The 23509-nt window shown below is 43.4% G+C and overlaps 1 long non-coding RNA gene across 1 annotated transcript; it reads right to left on the minus strand.

Moving 5' to 3' along the window:
* Nucleotides 1–61: 61 nt before the first annotated feature.
* LOC132817582 (uncharacterized) lies at nt 62–17885 on the minus strand. Its single transcript, XR_009644895.1, has 3 exons — nt 17758–17885; nt 9795–9926; nt 62–206 (listed from the first exon to the last, which is right to left on the minus strand). It is a non-coding gene; the product is annotated as an uncharacterized LOC132817582 (long non-coding RNA).
* Between the last annotated feature and the right edge of the window lie 5624 nt (nt 17886–23509).

The following is a 23509-nucleotide window of genomic DNA, read 5'->3' on the forward strand; positions in this document are numbered from 1 at the left end:
GACAAATAAACTGCATTCCTGACCACAACCCACTTACAACACCATAAATTACTGACCGTTTCCTCATGTTTATTGTAAATTTCATCAGTTGTGTTTTCACTGCTGAGATCTCCACTCGCATCTGCAGTGCTTTCTCGATCTGAACTTGTCTTTGATGAAGAGTTCAATTCTGACCATTCCTGGTCAGGAGATCCAGCCGAATATTTCTACATTTAAAAAAAAGTTGATCTTTTCACAATGCTTTCATCTTTTCCAAACACCCTTCCCCATCTCCTACATTGAATAAGACAGAGCTATCAGCTCTAGGATCTGTTTCCCCATTAGGAAGTTGGTATCCGAGGTAACAGCTGAGCAATGGCTCTAGGTGAGTGATCCCCCATTTCCCGGGTGATGAACGTTCATTGTGAACGCAGAACCCTTTTAACAAATCTGCTCATTGTCTTTCTTGTACGTGGTAAAGGGAGGTTTGTAAAATGGACAGAATTAATTACACATTGGATTGGAGTTTTATCTCGAGTGTTGAAGATGGTTAATGAACTCGGGCTGTTCCTGTCGACTCATTTCAGGTGATTACCAGACAAGTAACTCAGATTCTAGCCATCATTCAGAAGTACAAAGATTGGTGCTGGTGCTGGTGAAGAATAGCCCAGAAAAATAGGCTTTCAGGCAGAAGTTCAAAATATTGCTGAGAGATAGTTTGTGTATAAACAGACAGAGATCACTGGTATTCATGAAAGTACATGATTTGGTTAACAACTTGATTTTCAGGCCAAACAATATTGGGCAAATTTTTTCCAAATACTTCATGCGGAAAAGAGCCTCTGAGATGGCTCTTGATCTGCAAACCAATTTACCTCACTGTGACCATAAAACATAGAACATAGAACAGTACAGCACAGAACAGGCCCTTCAGCCCATGATATTGTGCTGACCATGTCAGGGAATTGAAGCACATGATGGGATATGACCACCCGGAGGCTGCTTAAAGAAATGATTGTCACTGAGTTGCCTGGCAACACTCATTAAAGAGGCTGCACAGCATTTCTACATCTAATATTTGAGCAAACACCCCCTTTCTGAATGGCCGCGAGGAGGAAACAAGTCATTCGGAGAATGTGCGGACCACAGATGCTGGAGATTTCAAAGTCGAGAGTGTGGTGCTGGAAAAAGCACAGCAGGTCAGGCAGCATCCGAGGTGCAGGAGAATCGACATTTCCTGATGAAGGGCTTTTGCCCGAAATGTCAATTCTCCTGCTCCTCAGATGCTGCCTGATCTGCTGTGCTTTTCCAGCGCCACACTCTTGACATTTTCGGATTTCGGGCACTGCTTGTCCGATAGAATCAAAATTTGAAGAGATTAAGAAGATTGGCCCTATGTAATACGTCCTCCAGCAGTCACCATGTGTCCAACACCATCCCTGCCCAAGGCAGTCAGTTCACCTTCTTCAAAGAGGCAGTGGGGGGGAAAGGGGATTCGCTGGTCAGCTTTATCACCTCTGGAGCTAACCTGCTTTCTCAAGATACTTGTCCCCACCTCCTGCAGGAATGAGGTCTTATTGAGAGAGTCTTGTGAAGTGTCATGGTGGAATTGCTGATACTCTCTGTGTGAGCTTTAAGTTGCAGATAAACAGGGAATTAATGACCATAAACAAATACAGTGAATGCTAAAGAAACTCAGCAGGTTTGGTAGCATTGTGGAGACAGAAAGGCAGCACTAATGTTTCAAATGCGGTACGATTTCTCTTCAGAACTGAAAACTGTTGGAAAATAATTGTTATAAATATTTTTGGTAGGTGCAGAGGAGAAGGAGGAGGAGGAGGAGGAGGAAGAGGAGGAAGAAGAAGAGGGCAGATGCTGGTGAAGAAGGGCTTATGCACGAAACGTCGATTCTCCTGCTCCTCGGACGCTGCCTGGCCTGCTGTGTTTTTCCAGCACCACATTTTTCAAATCTGGTCTCCAGCATCTGCAGTCCTCACTTTTTCCCAGATGCTGAGGAGGCCTACTGGTCTTCCTTGAAATGAAGCCTGCATCCACCACTCCTGCCCTTCAGCTACCTGAGCTTGTTCTCACTTCTCCTTCAACTCATTTCATTTTCTTCAAGTTAGGACATATTTCATTCTTTGTTTTAACCATGGATTCTTGATTCCCTGAGTAGCCACAGGATGTGCCTTATTCCACAGCTGACAAAGCTGCCCGAGACCACAATGCCAAGGAGGAAGCATGCTGAAGCAGCCCCTGCCATTGCTGACCGGACCCAGAATGGTGCCACCATGCCGCCCACCATCTTTGGACTGTGGGAGGAAACCAGAGAACCCTTTGCCTCTGCCAAAGCCATCTCATCGCCACCGAAACTCCATCCGCCACCAAAGCCAGGAGACGGGCCCACTCTCGAGGATGTGGGCCCATTCTCAACTTCTGAGGACCAAGGGACCATCCAAACTAACTCCTGAGAGATCGTTCAATCTGCCATCGTTGCAGACTCCACCAAACCAACCAAAGGAAAAGAACAGACTCCAATTCATTTTCGGCAAACCGTTGCTCAAGGCACAACCACCGTGGCCATGAGGAATGGAATGGATCCGCAGCTCAACAGCTCCCTGCAACCTCTCTCCACCATTGTGGTGGCGGCAAGATGGAAAAATGAATTTGATTTAAAAGTTAACGGAAGAAAATTAAATTTTAAAAGAAGGATGAAGTCAGTCATGTGAGAGGGAGCCAATGGGCCTGGAGCCTGAACACCTCATACCCTGCCACCTCCGCCATCTTGAATTCCATAACATCAGAAACTGACTGCACTACGTCTGTTATCTATTTCTTGTACATTCTCTATCATCTCCCCCATCCCTCCCACCAATCCCTTGCTAGGTCTCATTTGTGTCATGTTCATTTTGCTTTCATTAGAAAGGACGCATTCTTTCTCTTTTGCACCAGAATTAACACTCATTTTACATCTCTATTTCTCTTTCATTACCAGTAACAACCCCTTTAGTTTTTTGCATTGGGCTTCTATACCATCTGCCGCCTTGTTCCTCTTCTGCCTCTGTCAAAATAATTTTAAAACAGCTTTCTAACACCTTTCAGCTCAGAAGAGGAGTTGTGCTGGATTTGAAATGTTAACTCTGTTTCTCTCTCTGCTGAGACTGCCAGACCTGCCGAGTTCCTCCAGCATTTTCTTTATTTGCTTCGGATTGCCAACATTTGTGGTATTTTGCTTTTACTATAGCTCAATGACCATGAGAGGAAATAAAGTGACAAAGACATAACAGAGAAACATCTAGAATTTGAAGTAATAATGAAGAATAGACAAATTGCTCTGAGGTTTTGAAGAAATGCAGTAGAGTTAATACATTTGGATTCTTAAACGATCTTCAATATGGTCCACCACCCAATACACTCTTGATTAATGTCAAAACACATGGAATCAGGAACAAAGAACAGTAATGATACCTATCAGGCAACAGATGGGAAGAGGTGGTCCATAGGGATCAATCCAAACAGCATTGTTATCCATCAGGTACATTAGAGAGTTTAATCTCAGGTGTAGGAAATTATAATTTTGAATTTTGGGCATTATACCACATTGAGAGTGATATAATAAAAATGAAGGAATTAAAAAAAAATCAAGGCACCATTAATAATTGTTGAAATGAGAGTGTAAACTATAAATTAATTTTAGTATATGTTATTGTGAGAGGGTACAGTTTGATAGAGCAATAACAATGGAACAAAGGAATCAACAAATGCAGATTCACATTTTCAAACATTCATTCACCAGCTAACATTTATTCTTGTCATTTTTATTACCCTTTAGAAGATGCAAGTACCACAATCTTAAATCTTTGCAGCTCATGTGGTGCAGGTGCATATATTTTTCATTGGGAGAGACATATATGTGATATATTCCCAGTTGAGGATACTGAAGGAGAACTTTAAGGTGGTGGTGATTTTTCGTGATAGTTGATGAAGATTTACAAGGTGGTGTTGAAGGAATTCTCCCAGTGTCTGCGTGGGTTTCCTCTGGGTGCTCCGGTTTCCTCCCACAGTCCAAAAATGTGCAGGTTGGGTAAATTGGCCAGGCTAAATTGTCCATAGTGTTAGGTGCAGGGGTAAATGTAGGGGAATGGTTCTGGGTGGGTGCACTTTGGCAGGTCGGTGTGGATTTGGTAGGCCGAAGGGCCTGTTTCCACACTAAGTAATCTAATCTAAAAAAGATGTGCAGGTCAGGTGAATTGGCCATGCTAAATTGCCCATAGTGTTAGGTGCATTAGTCAGAAGGAAATTGGTCTGGGTGGGTTACTCTTTGGAGGGTTGGTGTGGACTGGTTGGGCCTAAGGGCATGTTTCCACACTGTAGGGAACCTAATCTGATGGATACATTTTAACCAGGAAGGGAATCAAGGGTTATAGGGATCAGAGGTAAGGATTATCGGATCAGCCATGATTTCATTGAATGGCACAGCAGACTTGATGGGCCAAATGGCCGACTTCTGCTCCAACAGCTTATGCTCTTACAAGAGAGAAAGAAAGTGAAGGTTATTCTGTTAGGGTTAATGCAGGTCGATGAAGAGAGGTCCATTTGCACTGCAAATGACACATGCATCAGCCAAGTCCAAAGTACTGTGAACCGTGTAAATAGTGAGGCTGCAACGAGTACCACATCATCTCTCGTCAGGTCATTGTACTTTTTATTGCATTGTAACCAGTAACCCAGTCTCCTGCCATTCACATATCCTGCAATTCCTGCTCACCCTCCTTAGGGCAGGGTTGGAAATATTTCAACCACCCCATCCAGTTGAAGGGGATCTCCCTCCTCTTCTTTCTGCACCATTACCTTGGTAACACCCTCGGGACATATCATAGAATCCCTGCTGTGTAGAAGCAGGCCATTTGGCCCATTGAGGTGGAAGTGGGAACTACAGATGCTGGAGATCTGGGTGGTGCTGGAAAAGCACAGTAGGTCAGATGCAGGAAAATCGACATTTCGGGCAAAAGCCCTTTATCATGAATGAGTTTTTGCCCGAAATCTCGATTTTTCTGCTTCTCTGAAGCTGCCTGACCTGCTGTGCTTTTCCAGCACCATTCTAATCTTGATTCGGCCCACTGAATACATACAGACCGCTTAAAATGTATCCCACCCAGACCCACCCTGTTCCTGTAACCCTGAAGTTGCCATGGCTAACCCACCTTCCAGCACATCCCTGGACACTATGGGCAATTTAGCATAGTCAATCCACCCTAATCTGCATATCTTTGGACTTTGGGAGGAAACTGGAGCAGTGAGAAAACCCACGCAGACACGGGGAGAATACTCAAACTCAACATCGGCAGTCCCCCAAAGATGGAATCAAACCCAGGTGCTGTGAGGCTGTCGTGCAAACCACTAGCCACTGTGCCGTCCTGTATCAATGCCCTGAACACACTGGGTACTACAATGGAAAAGCAATCTGAATATAGAAGGTTCAGAGGGAAAGTGAACAACAAAGAGAAGTAAAGAGGGGGAATGCAAAGACACTGGCAGCCAACACATGACAGAATCCTAAAGTCTTCTGTAGGAATGTGATTAGGAAGAGGGTAGGAAGAGGAAAAGCAGGCTCTATTATGAATCAATATGCATAGAGGCAATGAGAATAGATGGGGTGTCAATAATTTGCAGCTGCCTTTACCAGGGAAGAAGATACCATCCAGAGCACAGTAAAAGGTGAGATAATGAGTCCACCAAAAGGTTTAACATTGATAACAAGGTGGCAGTAGCTAGATTGTCTGTGATTAGATTTGATAACATTCTAGGAGTGGGCAAGATGAATCCAAGGATTCTGAGGGAACAGGATTTTCCAGTCTTTCCGGTACTTTGAACAATGGGATAACAGTTGCAAACAATTGCAAAAAAAATCTATAGTCGTAAACCCAACAATTACAGGTCAGTCAGTTAAAGGAGGTGGTGTGGAAACTTGTAGAAACAATAATCTGGTGCAAAATTAATAATCTATTGGACATATGCAGATTAATTTAGGAAAGCCAGCCTCAACACCGTTTGCTATAATTTTGTGAAGAAGTAGCAGGGTGATGAGGGCAATTCCATGGAAGTGATGTCCATGGAGCTCCAAAATGCATTTAATATGGTATTGCACACAGAGCTATGAGCAACACAAGAGCACAGCAAATAAAAAGGAGAAGTGCAGATGAGCAGTGGCTGTTTGACACACATTTTTATCTGACACAAAAATCTTTTGAAGACCAATTGATCAGGATTTAGAGCCTGCATTTCCTGTGAAAATGAAGGACAGGGATGGCCAGTTTCGGGAACCTTGGAGGACAAGAGAATTTGAGAGCTTATTCAAAAAGAAAAAGGAGGAAGCAGAAGGCAGACAGAGCCCCCAAAGAATACAAACATAGCGGGCAAGAACTCAAACAAGGAAATGGTAGGGCTAAAAGGGGCCACAAAATGTCTTAGGCAAACAGGACTAAGGAAATCCCAAGACATTTTATATATAAGGAGCAAGAAGGTAGCTAGGGAAAGCAGAGGCCCATTCAGGAACCAAGGAAGAAATTGATGCATGGAACCGGAAGGAGTGGGAGAGCTCGTCAATGGATTGGTATTCACAAAGGAGAAGGACATGGTGGATGATGAGTCTTGGAAGGGTTATGCTGATTTTCTACGGCAGGTCAATACAAAAAAGGAAGTAATGTTGGGCATTTTGAAAATTATTAAGGTTGATATGTCCCTATGACCTGCTAGAATCTATCCCAGAATACTGAGGGAGGCAGGTGAGGAAGTTGCTGGGACATTGCATGGCATCTTTGTACCCTCTTTAGTCACAAGAGAGGTCCCAGAGGACTGGAGAATAGCCAACGCTGTTTCCTTTTTTAAAGTGGAGCAACAGTGATAATCCAGGAAATTATAGGCTAGTGAGCCTTGTGTCAGTGAGAGGGAAATTATTGGAGAAGATTCTCAGGGCCAGGATTTACTCACATTTAGAAAGCAAGGACATCTTGGTGATAGGCAGCATGGCTTTGTGTGGGGAAGGTTGTGTCTCACAAACGTGATTGAATCTTTTGAGGAAGTGACAAAGATAATCGATGAGGGCAGGGTGATGGGTATTGTCTACATGGACTTTAGTAAGGCCTTTAACAAGGTCCTTCATGGCAGGCTGATACAAAAGGTGAGGTCATGTGGGAACCAGTGAGCTGGTAAGATGGATACAGATATGTCTCTGTCGCAGAAGATAGAGAGTAGCAGTAAAAGGGTGTTTATCTGATTTTGGATATTAAATTCCACCTGCTGTTGCGGTGGGATCTAAACCCAGGTCTCCAGAACACAGATTTGGAATCATTGCCCAATTACGTCACCACTGCACCACCAGATGTGCTGCCTTTAAGTTGCCTCACTGGTATACAAAACCCACATCTTCTAGCCCACTCCTTTACAGGCCATGAGAGTGCTGAGCATTTAGTCTGCACAGCCCACAGATTATACTGTTACATATTGTTATACTGCCCAGAGCACACCTCAACCCCTCTCATCCACCCCATGTCCAATTCCAAGTTTAATCAGAAATCCACGGCTTTTAATCTGCAGCCTCTAGTTATATTTGATAAAAAAAACCTGCTGATCAATGATCCGAGGCAGTTACTCAAGACACACTTGGTTCAGTTAAACAACACCAAAAGATGATAAAACTCTGAAGTGAGGCTGAGGTGGTAATGAATAAACTGCATTGTGCTGGGTCTTTCCAAAATCACCACAACACACACACACACACACACACACCCCTCAACCTCTGACAGATTTTAGTTACCCTTTCTTTTAGTAACTCATTTCACTGTTGGATTATTGAAGTTGGATCCCAGTTTGGGCAGTTAATAATTATCTGAGCTTCTGAAGATGGTGACAGGCTCTCTGTTGCTTTATTTTGGTTTCTATCCTCCTGTGGAATTACAAATGTTGCTGATGAGGGGCTCAATGTGTTCACATCACACTTCATTGTCTTGGTAAATATCCCTGATTTCACAAATAAAAGGAGAGAATTTAATTTCTTATATATTAAATGGGATGTGAGCAGCATTGAGCAGTTGTTGCCCATCCCTGATTGCCCTTGAGAGGGCAGTAGTGAGCCAACATCTTGAGCTATTGAAGGGCAGGGCTGCAGGAATACCCACAGTTCAGTTAGAGAGGGACATACAGATTTTTGATGCAGCGACAGGGAAGGAGCACTGATTGGTTCCAAGTCACTATGGAGTGTGGCATTTATTCATCATTAACCAGACCTCGCTAGAGCCTTGTTCCAAACATGTTTAAACAAGTTGAATTCAAGAAGTGAAGAGAGAGTTACTGCCTTCTCATTGCCGATGTCTTTAATTTCTTTTTTAATGCTTTCCCTTGCACCATTCCTACTGTTTGGTGCCTACATACAAGTCCCACCAATGTTTCTTCTCCTTGACATTTCACTCACTCCCCAAGAAATTCCAAATTATGATTTTCCAAGCCAATATCCTCCCTTAATGGAGATGTTACCTCACCTCCGTTACCTATTTGTCAGCCTTTCCATAGATTGAATACCCCGGACAGTTCAGTTTCCATCCTTGTCTCCATAATTACAACTATACCTGTACCGTGGATAATGTTTTGCACTGGTTGCATTGTTAGAGACTTGCAATAAGCATACGGATGTGATTATGGACAGCATTAATCTACCTCGAGACTGGACAAACTGAACTGGCTATAACACTGGAGGAGGAATTCTTGGAATATATATCGGATTTGTTTTAGACTCCTATATTGACAAACCAACCACAAACCAGATGATACTAGACTGTTTATTGTTCAATGAGAATGCATTCACTAACAATGTTGTTTTGTAGAGTATGTCAGGGATAAAATGATCGAATTGCAAACGAAGATGGAGAGTGAAGATGTTGACTCTGAAACAAGGGTCCTGAAGTGTAAGTAAAATGGAACTACAAAAGGTATACGCACCATGGTGGCAATGATGCACTGGGGAACCTCACTACAAGAGTTGAATGTGGATCGGCCATGGTTAATATTGATGGATTACACATGTGAATTACAGCAATGATAAACTCTTGAATCAGCCCAAATAAAAAACTAGTAATACGGTGAAACAAGGCATCACAAAAAAATTAAGAGGAGGCTTTCAACAGAAAGAGGACACATGAAAGAACAGCAGAAAAATCAGCAAGCCTGATGACTAGGAGCAGTTTAGAATTCAGCAAAATAGCACAAGAGTGGATCAATAGGGAGAAAATAAAGTTTCACAGTGAACTTGCAGGGAACATAGAAATCTCTCAGAAACAGATGAGGGGAGTCCCTTTGTCTACACCATGTAACCTGACAGGCTAAATACTCAAAGAATCCATCCATCTAGCCCACTCTTTCACAGTCTAGCAGAGCACTTGGTGCTTCAGTCTGCACAGCCCACACATGACACTGTTACACAATGTATACATCAAAGACTGCACAGAGCACATCTCAAACCCTCCTTCCCATCTCATGTGCTGCTCCAAATATTAGCAAAAATCCTGGTCTTTCAATCCACTCCTGTAACTATACTTGAGAATTAAACTGCTGATTAATGATCTGAGGCAGTGACCCAAGGCACCCTGGTTCAATTAAACAATAATAAAACACAGAAATAACACTAAGGGGGTTATTAATAAACTGCTTAGTACTGCACATTTGCAAAATCACTATACACATGCCCAGCCCATTTAGTGATCCTTCCTATTGGTTACTCATGTCACTGTTGTCTTGTTGAAGTTTGGGCAGTTAATAATTACCTGAGCTGCTGAAGCTGGTGCAGAGCTCTCTGCTGCAACTCTTTGGTTTTTGTCCTCCTGTGGATTTACAAATGCTGCTGCAGATGGTCTCAATGTGTCCACATCCACACTTGGTCGTCTTGAAAAATATCCCTGATTTGATAAATAAAGAAGAGGAGATTTGTTTACTTATACAGTAATGGGATGTGTAATAACTGCACAGAGGCCGGTATCCTGTCACCCAATCACCCTTTATTTACTTGTGGACAGTACACGGGCTGTGGCCAGTCAGCTCGGAGTCAGTCCCCAGAACTGAGGAGACTCCAACCTCCTGTTTACACTGAGCAGCCAAGGCTTTCCTGATTGGGATTGTTAACCTGGGCCAATCAACGAGATCAACCTGGCTCCAATCACTACATCCCTCCCCCACTAAGTCCCGGGAATGTAGGCCTTGATTTTCGCTTGTAGCTTTTCCTGTAAAGTTTACACCCAGGTCAGGTTCCTCTGGCTCAGACTCTGACACGGGCAGCGTGTATCTAACTGTAACCCTCCTCTTGCATCTGGAGTGTCTTGGGGGAGTTTCTGCCTCTTCTTCCAGTGGTAACAGTATTGAGGCTGTCTCCATCTCAGATTCTGAGGTTTCCTCGACAGTACACGGAGGGAGAGATCCTACTGTTTCCATTCGGCCTTCTGCCAGCTCTGAGGGACCAGGCATGTTTTACTCCTGACCCATTTGTGAGGTAACAGCTTTCAGGTGATCCACGTGTTTGCTCAGGGCTGTATCACTGAGCTGAACTTGGTAAATCATGGGACCTGACCTCGCATCAACCTCGCCTTGTACCAATTCAGGGCCATTTCATGGCTCTGACACCAAACCTCGTCCCCTGAGTTAAACTGTTTCTCTCGCTTAGGGGCAGCATGTGGCTGGTATTGTCATTCCAGCTGCCATTTTACCCTCACCCCAAGGTCTGTGAATATCAGGGTTAACCCATTGTGGAGTCTTCTCCCTGTCATCAACTCTGCTGGAGTTATCCCTGTTGTTGTGTGGGGTGGTCCTATAATTGAACAGGAACTGGAATAGTTTGGTGTCAATGGAGGCTGATGGCTGCTTCTTTAAGCTTCCCTTCAATGTTTGGACTGCTCTTTCCGTAGACTGTTGGACAATGGATCATATTGAGCTGTCCTTATGTGCCAAATGCTGTCTGACTTCCAGAAATATTTGAATTCCCTGCTGGTAAATGACGTCCCATTGTCTGTGACTGATACTTCTGGGAGTCCGTGCATCGTGAGCGATGCTCGCAGTTTCTCAATCGTCATCCCCTAGTTAGCCGAACGAACTGTCTGCATGTCCAACCACTTTGGATGGGCATCCACAATGATCAGGAACATTGAGCTCATGGAAGGACCTGCACAGTCACCATCAACTGAGTCCAGGGTTTACCTGGCCATTCTCACGAATATGGGGACGCTGCTGGTGGCAACTTTTATCCTTGTTGGCAATTTGTGCACTGCCCCAACCAACACTGCTATGTAGGCATCTAGCCCAGTCCACCAGACATAGCTTCTTGCGAGAATCTTCATCTTGGAAACCCCTGGATGACCCTGGTGGAGTCATCTTCACTCAGGACAATCACACTTGCTCCCCACTGTCATATGCCATTCTCTACAGTCATCTGGTCTCTCCGGGTCCAGAAAGGTTTCAATCCAGGTTGTGATGGCCCTTCTGTTTTCCCCGTTACCACCACCATTTTAGTTTCACTAGGGCAGGATCATTTTGTGTCCACAGTCAGATATTGTCAGCAGTGACTGGAAGGGTGACCAGGAGATTTAAAGCCAAAATGGATTTTTCCAGGGGAGAAACTGCTGGTGGGGTATCGGCCAGTGGGAGGTGGCTTAAGGAATCCACATTCGGCACTTTGTTTCCTGAATAGTGCTCTACCTTATACTTGTATGCGCTGAGAATAAGGGCCCAATGCTGAATTCTAGCAAAAGCTACAAGCAGCATCATGTTGTCCACCTTCAGTAGCCCAAGGAGGGGTTTATGATCTGTGACTATGACCAATTCTTATCCATAAAGGTACTGGTGGAACTTTCCTCACTGTGGGGTGGCACAGTGGTGAGCACTACTGCCTCACAACACCAGGGTCCCAGGTTTGATTCCAGACTTGGGCAACTGTCTGTGTGGAGTTTGCACATTCTCCCCTTGTCGGCATGGGTTTCCGCGTGGGTGCTCCAGTTTCCTCCCAAGTCCAAAAATGTGCAGGCCAGGGGAATTGGCCATGCTAAATTGCCCATAGTGTTAAGTGCATCAGTCAGAGGGAAGTGGGTTACTCTTCAGAGGGTCGATGTGGACTTGTTGGGTGGAAGGGCCTGTTTCCACACTGTACGGACTCTAATCTAATCAAAGGTGACCACCAAACCTTCCTTTTCTCTTTGGTCATATTTGCGTTTGGCCTTCCTTCTCTATCTGGGCATGTGTAGGTTCAGCATCAGCCAAAGTCTGGCATACACTGTCGGGCATTTCTCCCCATTGCGCCACTGATGAGCCAGCACCACCCTGATACTGTACAGGGGTGCATCGCAAGACAGCACTACCTCTTGTTTCGGATCGTAGTGGGCCAACTCCTCAGATGATAATAGCTGCATTTTCACTTCCCTAAAGGCTACTTCTTGGCTCCCTGACCATTTCCAAGGCTGACCCTTTTACAAGAGCAGGTGTAAGGGTGCCACCATGGAGGCCGGGTCATGTAGGAATTTTCCATAATAATTCACCAATCCAAGGAAAGACCTCAGCTCCGGGATAGACATGGGAGCTGGGGCTCCTTTGATAGACCTCACTTTCTCTTCCAATGTGTGTAACCCAGATTTGTCAACTGTCTCTCCCAGGTAGGTCACTTGTGGTGCCTGGAACACACATGTTTTCCCTTCTTAGGTGTGTGCCCACCTGGAAGAAATGTTTAAGCACCGTGTCCAAGTTCTCCACATGCTCTTTATGGGTCTTCCCTGTTATTAGTACATCATCCCGATAAATGGCAACCTGGAGTAATCCTTGGTCCGCTGGAAAAGGGTACAGGCTGATGATCTCCCAAAAGGCAGTCTTGTATATTGGTATAAACCCTGATGGCTATTAATTGTAGTGTACTTCTGGGACTCCGCGCAATAGCAGGGAGGCGTGGTTCATGTCCGGCTTCAAAACAGGCAGCCCCTCTGACAACTTTACGTACAATTCCTCTATGTGAGGGATAGGGTATTTATTTATCCAGCTGTGAAATGCCATTTACTTAAAATCCCTACAAAAGGTGAACTGAGCAGTCAGGCTTCACAATCAGTGCTGCCCATTCTGCAAACTGCACTGGGTTGATAATTCCTTCGCTCTTCAGCCCCTTGTATTTTGTCTGTCCTTTTGCCTGCAAGGCAATTGGCACCAGGTGGGCCTTGCAAAACCTCAGAATTGCTTCCTGGTCAACATGTAAGGTTGCTTTAGACTCTTCGATAGTCCCAAGCCCTTCCTGAAATACTCATGGGCATTTCACGAGGACTTCTATGAGGCAGCCATTTTCTAATCAAAAAGTGTTGAGCCAATCCAGGATAATCTTTCTCAATCAATTCTGCCCCAATAGGCCTGGGCCTAAACCTTTTACTACCATCAGTATTAATTCTTCTCACAGGCAACCAGAACCAAAGTCAAACCCTTAATCCGCAACATTTGCTCAGTGTTTGTTCTCAGTCTGGCTGAGGTATTGCACAAGCTTAAGGACTGGAGTCCTCAGCAAATCTCATTAAAGACCACTTCTGCAACCACAGATAGAGCTGCAGAGGTATTGACCTCCCACACATGGGAACTGAGTGACCATTTAATCAAACACTAACTTTAATCCATTCTGACTTGGACATCACTCAGCGATTTAATTTTTCCGACCCACATGTATGGGGACTTTCCTGGGCAGGTGCTCTCCTGAGTACCAGCCTACTCAAGTCAGGCCTTGTAGGACTCCTTTGCTATCTCGAGTCTGCGTTCAGGCAGCACCTACAATGGCCTCCTGTCCCAGATCCTGAAGAACATTTTAGCCACTTGCCTGAGGCTTGGTTTTGTTGTGGGGTTTTGCTGTGGGCTGGCCCAGGGTTCCTCTGCTCAGGATATACCCTGAGTGAGGTTCTGCGATTGTCTACACTCAAGTGGTATTTCCCAAGCTCAGTTGGACAGGTGAGGGTGTCCACTTCCACTGGGATGCCCTGCAGCCCCTGTGCTCCACTTTCTGCATTTTCTAATGACAATGCCAGCTGCAGTGCCTGATTGAAGTCCAGTTGGGCTTCAGCTAGTAGGCACTTCTCATTAATCCCACATCCCAAACAGTCTCTTAGCATCTCATCCAGAGTTAACCCAAATTCACATGCCTCTGCCAGTCATCTCAACCTCGTTAAAAATCCTGATACAGATTCCCTCAGTTCTCTAACAGTCGAGTAACACCGACAGCATCTCAAAATTTGAGGAGGTTTGGGATCAGGATCAACTCTGTCAATTCTTGGAAGATGTTAGTATCTGCTGCCTCTGGGAAAGTTAAGCACTATACGACTGAAAATGCTGCAGGTCCGCAAGCGGTCTGAAGGATTACTCGTTGTTTTTCATCTGCCCCGATGTCATTTGTCTGGAAAAAATATTGCATTCTTTCCACATACTCGGACTATTCTTGGACAGCAGGATCAAATCAGTCAAGCTTCCCAAATAAAGGTATGATACAGAAAAGTTTATCCCAACTCTAAGGTGACTGTTGCAAATGAATGCTCTTCAAGTACGTACTGTATTCTCCCATTTTCAATGAAATAATTGCAGAGGCCAATATCCCATCATCAAGTCAGCCTTTATTGACTTGGCAAGGCACACTGACTGTGGCCAGCCAGCTCGGAGTCTGCTGCCTGAACTGAGAAGATTTTCATGGTTATTTTTAAAAAATGGATCTGGAGAGGCCCAGGCTGCTTCAGCAGACCTGGGTAGGCCCAGGCTGCTAGGGCAGAATTGTGTAGGCCCAGACTCCGAGGGCAGAATTGTGTAGGCACAGGCTCCTAGGGCAGAACTGGGTAGGCTCAGGCTGCTAGAGCAGAATTGGGTAGGCACAGGCTGCTAGAGCAGAATTGGGTAGGCACAGGCTGCTACGGCAGAATTGTGGAGGCCCAGGCTGCTAGGGCAGAGCTGGGCAGGCCCAGGCTGCTAGGGCAGTCCCAGGCTGCTAGGACAGGGCTGGGCAGGCCCAGGCTGCTAGGGCAGAATTGGGTAGGCCCAGGCTGCTACAGCAGAATTGGGTCAGCCCAGGCTGCTAGGGCAGTGCTGTTAGGCCCAGGATGCTACAGCAGAACTGGGTAGGCCCAGGCAGGAGCATAGCAACAACAGCAGCAGTTCACATCATCCAAAAGAAGAAACAAAACAAAATGGCAGCAGTCTTCTTCCTCACAGCAGTAACTGGCTGTGGGCAGCCAGCTTGGATTCAGTCACCTAACCTGAGGGGATTCTCGTGGTTATTTTGCTAAGTCACCTGGGCTCAGGGGATTTCAATCTCCTGGTTATACTTTTTTCTTCTAATAAACTGCCACATTACTGCCAAACAGCAGTAGTTCTCAGTGGTGATTTCCTTTTATTTTATTAAACAATACAGTTTATAAAACAGTTAACATTAACAACTGTATACAGAGAAACAGCAATTTTACAAGGGAGAGGAGCAACAAAGCCAGGCTCCAAACCCCACCACTCAATCAGCTTTCAGGAAATGAGGTCAAACCTTAAAATCCCTTCTCATGGTTATTTAGGCCAGCCAGGGCTTTACTGACTGGTGTAAGGTAAAACCCCAATCAAGGACCTTGTAGTCAACAAGGTCCACCTGGTTCCAATCACTACAGGACGTGAGTACCATTGAGCATTTATTGCCCCTTCCTGATTACCCTTGAGAGGGCAGTAGTGAGCCACCATCCTGAACTGCTGCAGGGCAGTGCTGAAGGAATACCCACAGTTCGGTTACAGTGAGAAATCCAGATCTTTAACCCAGCAACACAGATGGAACACAGATTAGTTCCAAGTCAGCACAGTGTGTGGCATTTATTCAGCAGTAACCAGACCGCACTAGAGCCTTGTTCCAAACCTGTTCAAAAGCGTTGAATTCCAGTCGTGAAGCAAGAGTTACAGTCTTCTTATTGCCTGTGTCTTTAATCTCTTGCTTAATGCTATCTCTTACCACTGCCACTGTTTGGGGCCTATATAGATTAGATTACTTACAGTGTGGAAACAGGCCCTTCAGCCCAACAACTCCACACAGATCCGCTGAAGTGCAACCCACCCAGATCGGGTGCAGTGGATGCAATAGATGATGTGTGTGGAGGTGCAGGTGAATTTGTGGCGGATCTGGAAGGATCAGAGTGTTTAATTCAACAATAACCAGACCTCACGAGAGCCTTGTTCCAAACATGTTTAAATGAGCTGAGTTCCTGAAGTGAAGTGAGAGTTATTGCCTTCTCATTGCAGGTGTCTTCAATCACTTGTTCAATGCTGTCCCTTACACCACTGTTATTGTTTAGAAGTCTATATACAAATCCCATCAATGTTTCTGTCCCTCAACATTTCACTCGTTCCCAAAGAAATTCCATGTTATGATTTTCCAAGTCAATATCCTCCCTTAATGATAATGCTTCCTCACCTCCTTTCCCTATTTGTCTGTCCTTCCAGAATCTTGAATACCGCTGACATTTCCTGTTCCATCTCTGTTTAACCTACAGCCACAGCTCCGGAACTGCAACTATCCCATAATCCTGGATATTGTTTGGCATTGGCTGCATTGTTAGACACATGCAATAATTACAAGAATGTGATATGGGTAGCATTAACTGACCTCTAGATTGGACTGCCCAAACTGGCAATAAAATATGTGGAGGAGGAGTTTCTGGATTAAAAATCTGATGCTTTTTAGACTCATTCATTGAGAAACCAATCAGAGATCAGGTGATCCTAAAATGTTTGTGGTGCCATGAGGATGGATTAATTAACAGCGTTGTTTCCTGGAGTCTGTTAGAGAAGAGATAACAGAAAATGATAGAATTGTTCATTAAGATGGAGAGTGAAGATATTGACTTTGAAATGTGGGTCATAAAAGGGAACTATGAGATTTGGGGATCTGAGTTGGCAATGATGGATTGGGAAATCTTACCAAAAGAGTTGGCAGTGGATAGGCTACTGTTAACATTGATGGATTGTACACATGAATTACAATGATTCCTCACACTGACTTAGCACAAACATAAAGCTAGCAATGTGGCTTAACCACGCAATGGAAAATAAACAAGTTGGGAGGTTTTCGATTGGAAGAGGAGATGGAGAAGCTCAGTTAAAAATCAGCAAGCAGGAGGACTTGGAGCAGTTTCGAGATCAGCCAAAACCACAACAGAATGCAGTAGCAGGGGGAATAATAATTATGATTCAAAACTTGCAGCGAACAAAGAAAACTCCGAGAAACTTATTAGAGGATTCCTGTTGTCTCCAGCATGCACTTTGACAGGCTCTGTATTCAAAGGTTCATCCATCTAGCCAACGCGTTTACAGACCATGAAGTGGTTGGTGTTTCAGTCTGCTCAGGCCACACATTACACTGTGACACATTATATACATGAAAGACTGAACAGAGCACATGTCAAATCCTCTCTCCCACCTGCTCCAAATATTGACAACAATCCAAGTCATTCGATCTGCTGCCTCTAACTATAATTGATAATAAATACCATTTAGTGATCTGAGGCAGGAACTCAAGAACACCCTGTTTAAATGAAACAAAGCAAAAGAAAATAAAACTCTGAAATGACGTTGAGGAAATTATGAATAAATTCCATTGTGCTACACACAAACCCTGACACAACAACTTCAAACAGGTTTTACTGATATTCCCATTGGTAACTCTTTTCAATGTTGAATTATTGATGTGCGATCCCAGTTTGGGAAGTTAATAATTACCTGAGCTGCTGAGGTTTGTGCGGTGCTCTCTTCTGCATCATCTTGGTTTTCATCCCCCTCTGGATTTACAAATGCTGCTGATGAGGGGATCAATGTGTTCACATCCACACTTCGCCGTCTTGATAAATATCTCTAGTTTGATAAATAAAAAGAGAGGATTTGTTTTCTTGTACATTATTGGGATGGAAACAACATTGAACATTTATTGCCTCTCCCTGATTGCCCTGGAGGGACAGTAGTGAGTCACCATCTTGAACATTTCCAGGACAGGGCTTTAGGAATACCCACAGTTCAGTTTGAGAGGGAGATACAAGTCTTTGATGCAGCAACAGGGAAGGAACACACATTGGTTATTATTAAACAAAATACTGTGCTGACTTGGAACCAGACTGTTTGAGAGTCTATATACAAGTCCCATCAATGTTTCTGCTCCTCAACATTTCACTCACTCCCCAAAAATTCCATGTCATGATTTTCCAAGCCAATATCCTCCCTTAATGCCAATATTACCTTACCTCCTTTCCGTACTTGTCTGTCAATCCATTATCTTGAAGACCGTTGACATTTCCATTTCCATCTTTATTTAACCTGCAGCCATATCTCCGTAATTGCAACTATACCAGAACCATGGATACCTTTTGGCATTGGCTGCATTGTTAGACACATGCAATAATTGCAAGAAAGTGATCATGGGTAACATTAACCTAACCTGAGATTGGACAGCCCAAACTGGCAATAACACTGTGGAGGAGGAACTCCTGGATTTACAGTCTGATGCTTTTTCAACTCATTCATTGAGAAACCAATCAGAGATCAGATGATCCTAAATTTTTATTGTGTTCTGAGAATGGATTATTTAACAGATTTGTTTGTGAGAGTCCGTTTGCAAAGAGCAAACGTAAAATGGCTGAATTGTTTATTAAGATGGAGAGTGAAGATATTAACTTTGAAATGTGGGTCGTGAAATGTAACTCTAACTATGAGGTTTGGGGATCTGAGTTGGCAATGATGGATTGGTGAATCGTACCAAAAGAGTTGGCAGTGGAAAGGGTTCTGTTAACATTGACGGATTGCATGCATGAATTACAATGGTCCCTCACACTGACTTAGCTAAAACATAAAGCAGGCAATGTGGCTTAACCATACATTAGAATCACAACATAATGATGGAGACTTGTGATTGGAAGATCAGCTAAAAATCAGCAAGCCTGAAGACTAGGAGCAGTTTAGAAATCAGCAAAATCACAACCGAATGCATTAGTTGGGGGAATAATAATTATGACTGAAACATTGCAGGGAACATAGAAAACTCAGGGAAACCTATAAGAGAATTCTTGTTGTCTCCACCATGCACACTGACAGGCTCTGTATTCAAAGGTTCATCTATCTAGCCCACCCTTTTACAGACAATGAAAGGCTTGGTGTTACAGTCTGCACATCCCACACATTACACTGTCACACATTGTATACATGAAAGACTGAACAGAGCACATCTCAGACCACCCCCTCTTCCACCCCATGCCCTGTTCCAAATATTGATAAAAATCTAGGTCTTTCGATCTGCTGCCTCTAACTATAGATTAGATTCCCTATAGTGTGGAAACAGGCCCTTCAGTCCAACAAGTCCACACCAACCCTCCAAAGAATAACCCACCCAGACCCATTTCCCTCTGACTAATGCACCTAACACTATGAATAATTTAGCATGGCCAATTCACCTGCCGTGCACATCTTTGGATTGTGGGAGGAAATTGGAGTAACCGGAGGAAACCCATACAGACCCAGAAAGAATGTGCAAACTCCACATAGACAGCCACCCTTGGCTGTAATCAAACGTGGGACTCTGGTGCTGTGAGGCAGCAGTGCTAACCACTGATCAATCGTGACACTGAATAATAATTGATAATAAAACCAAGAGGGATCTGAGGCAGTAACTCAAGAACACCCTGATAAAATGAAACAAAACCAAAAGAAAATAAAACTCTGAAATGACGTTGAAGAAATTATGTATAAATTGCATTGTGCTACACATACACCCTGACCCAACAACCTCAAACAGGTTTTACTGATAGTCCCATTGGTAACTCTATTCAATGTTGAATTATTGATGTGTGATCCCAGTTTGGGAAGTTAATAATTACCTGAGCTGCTGAGGTTTGTGTGGAGCTCTCTTCTGCATCATCTTGGTTTCCATCCTCCTCTGGATTTACAAATGCTGCTGATGAGGGGTTCAGTGTGTTCACATCCACACTTCGTCGTCTTGATAAATATCTCTAGTTTGATAAATAAAGAGAGAGGATTTGTTTTCTTGCACAATAATGGGATGGAAACAACACTGAGCATTTATTGCCTGTCCCTGATTGCCCCGGAGAGGGCAGTAATGAGTCACTATCTTGAACTATTCCAGGACAGAGCTTTAGGAATACCCACAGTCCGTCAAGGGAGGAAGATCCAGACCTTTGACCAAGCATCAGGGAAGGAACACAGATTGGTTCCAAATCAGCACGATGTGTGTCATTTATTTAGCAATAATCATTCCTCACTTGTACTCTGTTGCAAATATGTTGAAAAGTGCTAGATTCCTGACGAGAAGAGAGTGTTTCGGCCCTCATAATACCTTTGTGTTTAATCCTCTTGTTTACTTCTTTCTCGTTCACCGCGGCTACTGTTTCAGGCCTATATACAAGTCCCACTAAAGTTTCTGCACCTTAGTAACACATTCACGCCACAAAAAATGTCATGTTATGTTTTTCTAAAACAATATCCTCCCTGACTGACAACACTAGTCCCCCTCCTTTCCCTATTTGTCTGTCCTTACAATATATTGAATACCACTGGAGGTTCAGGTTTCCCTCCTTGCAGTTAACATGCACTTCACTCTCCATAATGGCAACTATTTTATAACTGTGGATATAGTTTTGCACTGGTATCCTTGTTAGACACATGCAATAAGTGTATGGATGTGATGATGGGGTGACAACATTAGTCTAACTCTAGACTGGATAAAAGGAACTACTGGAGGAATAATTCCTGGATTAGATGTCTGATGGTTTGTTGACTCACACATTGAGATATTAACCAGAGATCAGATGATCAGAGGATGTTTATTGTGCAGTGAGAATGGATTAATTAACAAGGTTGTTTTTCTGGAGTACGTTAGCAAATAGCAAACATAAAATGATACAATTGTTTATGAAGATGGAGAGGAAGACATTGACTCTGAAACCAGGATCCTGGAATGTAAGCCGAGGAAACAATGGGGGTATGGGATTTAAGTTGGCACTGATGGATTGGGGATCGTACTGAAATAGGTGACAATGGTTAGGTAATGGTTAATAATGAAGCATTGTTTACATGAATTTCAATAATTATTGATACTATTTTAGGACAAATATAAAACAGATGATGTGACTTTATCATGCATTACAAAAAAAAGTTAAAAGATCTTTTGGTTGAAAGAGGAGATATAAATAATCAGCAGAAAAACTAGCAATCCTCGACCTCAGACGAGAAGCAGTTTGGGATGGAGCAAAATAGTCCAAAAGAATGGATGAATGGGGGGACAATAATCTTGCAGGGACCATAGAAAACTCTCAAAAACAGATGAAGGGATTCCTACAGTCTCACCGATCACCCCAACAGGCTCCATGTTCAAAGCTTCATCCATCTAGTCCACCCCTTTACAGATCATGAGAGTGGTTGGCTTTTCAGTCTGCACAGCCCACACATTACACATTACACCCATAAAAATCAGCAAGCCTGAAGACTAGGAGCAGTTTAGAAATCAGCAAAATCACAACAGAATGCATTAGTTGGGGGAATAATAATTATGACTAAAAACTTGCAGGGAACATAGAAAACTCTGAGAAACTTAGAAAGAATTCTTGTTGTCTCCACCATGCACTCTGACAGGCTCTGTATTCAAAGGTTCATCTATCTTGCCCACACTTTTACAGACCATGAGAGGGCTTGGTGTTTCAGTCTGTACTTCCCACATATTACACTGTTATACATTGTATACATGAAAGACTGAACAGAGCACATCTCAAACCCTCTTTCCCACACCTTGCCCTGTTCAATGTATTGACAAGAATTAAGGTGTTTTGATCTGCTGCTTCTAACTATAATTGACAATAAAATGCCAAGAGTGATCTGAGGCAGTAACTCAAGAACATCCTGTTTAAGTGGAACAAAACCAAAAGAAAATAAAACTCTGAAATGATGTTGAAGAAATTATGAATAAACTGCATTTTGTTGCACACACAAACCCTGACCCAACAACCTCAAACAGGTTTTAATGATATTCCCATTGGTAACTCTATTCAGTGTTGAATTATTGATGTGCGATCCCAGTTTGGGAAGTTAATAATTACCTGAGCTGCTGAGGTTTGTGCGGAGCTCTCTTCGGCACCATCTTGGTTTCCATCCCCCTCTGGATTTACAAATGCTGCTGATGAGGGGCTCAATGTGTTCACATCCACACTTCGCCGTCTTGATAAATATCTCTAGTTTGATAAATAAAATAAAATAAATTGTTTTCTTGTACATTAATGGGATGTAAACAACACTGAGCATTTATTGCCTCTCCCTGATTGCCCTGGAGAGGGCAGTAGTGAGTCACCATTTTGAACTACTCCAGGACAGGACTTTAGGAATACCCACAGTTCAGTTTGAGAGGGAGATCCAAGTCTTTGATGCAGCAACAGGGAAGGAACACACATTGGTTATTATTAAACAAAACACTCTGTGCTGACTTGGAACCGGACTGTTTGGGAGACTACATACAAGTCCCATCAATGTTTCTGCCCCTCAACATTTCACTCACTCCCCAAAAATTCCATGTTATGATTTTCCCAAGCCAATATCCTCCCTTAATGCCAATGTTACCTCACCTCCTTTCCCTCTGTGTCTGTCAATCCATTATCTTGAATACCATTGACATTTCCATCTTTGTTTAACCTGCAGCCATATCTCCGTAATTGTAACTATACCAGAACCATGGATATCCTTTGCCATTGGCTGCATTGTTAGACACATGCAATAATTGCAAGAATGTGATCATGGGTAACATTAACCTAACTCGAGATTGGACGGCCCAAACTGGCAATAACACTGTGGAGGAGGAACTCCTGGATTTACAGTCTGATGCTTTTTCGACTCATTCATTGAGAAACCAATCAGAGATCAGATGATCCTAGAATTTTTATTGTGTTTTGAGAATGGATTAATTAACAGCTTTGTTTCCGCAAGTCCATTTGCGAAGAGCAAACATAAAATGACAGAATTGATTATTAAGGTGGAGAGTGAAGGTATTGACCTTGAAATGTCGGTTGAGAAATGTAACTAAAAGGAACTATGAGATTTGGGGATCTGAGTTGGCAATGATGGATTGGGAAACCTTACCAAAAGAGTTGGCAGTGGATAGGCTACTGTTAACAATGATGGATTGTATGCATGAATTACAACAATTCCTCACACTGACTTAGCAAAAATATAAAGAGAATAATGTGGCTTAACCATGCGTTAAAAGATAAACAATTATGGATGTTTTTGATTGGAAGAGGGGATATAGAAGATCAGCTAAAAATCAGCAAGCCTGAGGGCGAGGAGCAGTTTAGAAATCAGTAAAAAGCGCAACAGAATGCATTAATAGGGGGAATAATGATTATGACTAAAAACTTGCAGGGAACATAGAAAACTCTAAGAAACGTTTTCGTGGATTCCTTTTATCTCCACCATGCACTCTGACAGG

The sequence above is a fragment of the Hemiscyllium ocellatum genome, chromosome 7 (assembly GCF_020745735.1).
Source record: "Hemiscyllium ocellatum isolate sHemOce1 chromosome 7, sHemOce1.pat.X.cur, whole genome shotgun sequence".
In the NCBI taxonomy this organism is placed as follows: Eukaryota; Metazoa; Chordata; class Chondrichthyes; order Orectolobiformes; family Hemiscylliidae; genus Hemiscyllium; species Hemiscyllium ocellatum.